Source organism: Microtus ochrogaster, linkage group LG2, assembly GCF_000317375.1.
Source record: "Microtus ochrogaster isolate Prairie Vole_2 linkage group LG2, MicOch1.0, whole genome shotgun sequence".
NCBI classification, from domain to species: Eukaryota; Metazoa; Chordata; class Mammalia; order Rodentia; family Cricetidae; genus Microtus; species Microtus ochrogaster.
In genome coordinates this window covers 41455844-41459998 of record NC_022028.1, presented here as the reverse complement: position 1 = coordinate 41459998, position 4155 = coordinate 41455844, and positions in this window count along the sequence as shown.

The window sequence follows — 4155 nt, the reverse complement described above, 5'->3', positions numbered from 1 at the left end:
CTGTGCCACTGCAAGCCTTTGCCTGTCCCATACTGAACTTCGACAGGTTGCCTAAGTCACTCATCTCATTGAGAAGCTGGTTTCTGACTGTTTTGGTTCTGAGTCATTGGTTATCTAGAAACTGCTGTCTGCTTATAATCTACCACCCTGGCCCCACCGGTTGGGGGCAGTTCTTATTTCAAGCTACATATGAGCAGGCTTTGGTCCTGTGTCACATATCTGTAAGAGCAAAGGACACAGTGGAATCCTGAGACTTTTGGTTTGCTTTTTTTTTTTTTTTTTTTTTTTTTAGACAGTAACTCTGGTTGACCTGGCATGTGCTATGTAGTCTACAGTGGCCTCGGCCTCAGAGATCCAGCTGCCTCTGCCCCCCGAGTGTTGGGATTAAAGGTGTGCTTTTTAAGCTTATTAAAACTAAGTTATTATGCAGGTCTTTGCAAGTAAAGACAGTGACTCTGGGTTCACAGCTAGGAGGGAGTATTTACACTACTCCTCCCGTCCTTAATGCTTTCTGCCTCTTTTTTCCAGGACATTTTCTGAGACTTAGGGTGAGGGGGAGTGATCTAAGTTTCCCATGTAGGGCTAAGCACTCAAGCTCTCTCGTTCTCTCTGGCTTTTCAAGACAGGGTTCCTCTGAGTAACAGTCCTGTCTGTCCCGGAACTTGCTCTGTAGACCAAGTTGGTTTCAAGCTCACAGAGATTCACCTGCTGCTTCTGCCTTTTGAGTGCTGGGATTAAAGATGTGCACCACTATGCCCTGGTAGCACTTCATCTCATATCCTTGGGGCTTTGACCAGTTAAACATTCCCCCATTTGAAAAGAACAAATTCTAATTCCATCCCCACTTAAATAAAAGTCTTAGTAACGCCATTGCCAAAAATCAAGGTGCTTTTTTGAAAAATAGATGTTTTACTCACTGTCTGCCCAGATTAGTGTCCTCAGGGGAAGAGAGCTACAGGAGCTCAGACCTGGGAGTGCTGTTCAGAGTGGATGCTCTTCACCATGAGCCCTTGCCCAGACTTAGCTAGGAAGACTTGGATCTGGTTGGTTTACACGGGCCAGTAAGACCTGAAACACTGAAGGTTTGTGTTGTTCGAGCCTCTAAAAATGGCTTTTTTCCTCTCCTCTTACCCAATTCTTTAGCTGATGCTGATGCAGAATCTTTCTGTACATTGGGTACCACTGATACCACCATTTTCACTAGCATCCTCCTGGGTTATTGTGTATAGTAATGTAAGTTGGGCACAGTCAACTATAAAGAGTGCTTGCTATCCGTAAGATGTTTGGTGCAGATGGTGTTGAGCAGTTAGTTATACCTCTACGCCCCAGTTCCCAGTGTATCCTATAGATGTCAAGTGAGTAACAAGGGTTTGGTCTTCCCTCTCTCCCTCCCTCCCTCCCTTCCTCTCTGCCTCTCTTCCTCCTGCTCCTCCTTTTTCTTCCTCTTCTCTCTCTCGTTCTCATGTTGTTTTTCAAGACAGGGTTTCTCTGTGTAGCTCTGGCTGACCTGGAGCTCTGTAGACCAGGTTGACCCGGAACCTAGCGATCCTCCTGTCTCTGCCTTCAAAGGGCTGGGATCAAAGGCATGCACCACCACTGCCCTGTGGTGCTTCTATTTCTTTATATTCTATTTCTATTTCTGTGGTGCTTGGTTCTCTGAAAACTTGAACCACGAGAGACAGTCGAGACATGGTCAGAGACAAGCTGCTCAGATCCTGCAGTGTTCATCGTGACCTTTCTTCAAGGAACCAGTGTCTGAGGGACTTGGGTGTTAAGGTCCTTATTTTTACTTAGCTGGCTGAATCTGGCGGGAAGGAATAAGGCAGACTTGGAGATACAGGATCAGGGCTGGCCCCGGGCAAGGCTGGGCTGGAACTGGTTTGCTCCTGATACTTCACAGCAATTTCTAGCAGGACTCCTTCCATTAGAAAATAATAAAAGCCTACTTCTGCAGAGCCCAAATCAAAACAAAAGAGGCCTTACTGACTTATGTTACCAAGAAGTGGCTGAGTGGAGCTGTCTGCAGGTGCTCAGATGACGTCATCAGAACCTCCTGTCTTCTCTCCTCTCCGCCTCTTCCCCATGAGTGTTTCACTTTTCCCTGTGCCGGCCTTACTCCCAGGCTCATCATCTTCCTTTGGTGTTTCCAAGAGGGGGGGAAGGAAGAAGAAGAAGAGCAAGTGATTGAGGCTGGGTAGAACATAGCAAGAAGAACAGAAAACAGAAATAATGAAAATGCTGTTTTCTCTGTCAGGGACTCTGCTGCTTCCATCTTCTAGGGTCTTTCTGGCCTTTCTTCATGGCTTCTGGATTTCATTTGTTTTTATACATCCATTGAACATTGAATTTTGAACGAGAGAGAAGTGGAAATTATGCAAGAATCAAAAGATTTTTATTTAACATTATTAGGATAATTGCGGGTTACTTCAGAGGCAAGTCTGGGGATGGAGTTTGTCGGATGAGTGTTTGCCTATGGGTCTAGTTAGTCCTTAGCACCACATAAAACCAAGTGTGGCATAGTACACTAGAACCGTCATGTTCAGAAGGTGTAAACAGTAGGATCACGAGTTCAAGGTCATCTTTAGGTCCATAGCAGTTTCAGAGTCAGCCTGGACTACATGAGACTTTGTCTCAATAAAAATAAAACCAGTAAACCAACACGAAACAAAACTAACCAGTTTGGGAACTTCCTCGGGGTTCAACTCCCCACTTTCCACTTTAAATAGGCCTATTAGATGTCTCAGAACACCAAAAGACATTTTTTTTCCTTGTAGTAGAGGAAGTGGAGAAGCAGAAACAAAGCCAGAGATGATGGTACTGAGAGAAAGGGACAGTTTGATCTTAGAGAAGCTGCTGGTGAACCTCAGGGATGGGTTGGCTGCATAGGGGACAGGGCGTGACATGCATTTAGTTGGAGGGTATTCGCTTTTCTCCTGCGAATGAGGCCCATCTGCCCGAACCAATGGAGAGAAAGCTGCTGAAGCCGGCAGCATAGGCAGAGACTAGGGACCAGCTGGGGTGCAGAACCCCAGAGTGGCTGTCCTCTAGCCTCTGCAGCAAGCTGCATCTGAGAGTGTGAATGCTGGTATCATGAGCTTCCCACTTGTACCCCCCTTCATAAGACAGAGAGAAGACAGCAAGGCGTTCTCCGGTTTTGCCTAAGCACAATCCCCCACCAACAGCAATAAAAAGCCGGTAGCCTTCATGGGGCACTCACTCCAGGCCAAGTACTCTTTGAAGGGCTTTGTACAGATGATCTCATTTCCTCCATTTGTGGTTGGGAAGACACCACCTGTTTGCCAGATGCGAGACCATAAAGGTTAAGTAAATTGCCCTGGGTCACGTAACCAGTACAACGCATGCGAACCAAGGAAAGGCATGTATAGGCACGGGACTCCATCCTAGCGCTTAACATCTAAGATGTCAGCCTGCTCGGGAAAGCAACCTCTCTGTTGGCAGAGTTACCACATCCAGACTTTAGAAGGCCGTGAGAATCGTCCTGCACTGGATTCGAGGGTTGTATTGTGAACTCTGTGGAGTCATTGCCCTTCTCCCGCTCAGGGGATGAGGGTTAGGGGTACTTTCTCTGCTCTCTAGCCCCCTCTCCTTGGTCTCTCACATAATCGTAGTAGGTTTTCCTTCTCAGCCTCAGGGCTGTCTCCGAACCATCTCCTCTTTCTCTACCTGGGAGCCTTTGTCTTCTGTGGATGCTCTGTCTTCATCACTTTCCTTCCAGATGGTTCCATGTCAGCCGCTGAACCCACTTCCTTTCTTAGAATAACAAAACAAAGCAACAAATACACACACACACACACACACTAATGCAATAAAAAAAAATAACAGAAAACTCTTATGCTGTGTAGTCTTCAATGTTTCACACCATTGGAATTGATCGCTAATCAGTGAAAGGATGTTTGCACCCCTCTTTGCTTGGAGTCGCTGTAAATGTGTTTTCCTAGTTTAGAAGGGCTCAGGCCAAGAAGAAGAAAGGGCGGAAGAGCTTCCTGAATACCCACCAGTAATGTCACATCAATGACAGAAAGTTTACAAAAAAAGATAGTTGTTACAGTGATAGATTACAGATGCCTTTCCCTGAAAATATTCTTCTGTTACTTATACTTGCTCACCATTAAATGATTTAGGAGTAGTGTACTG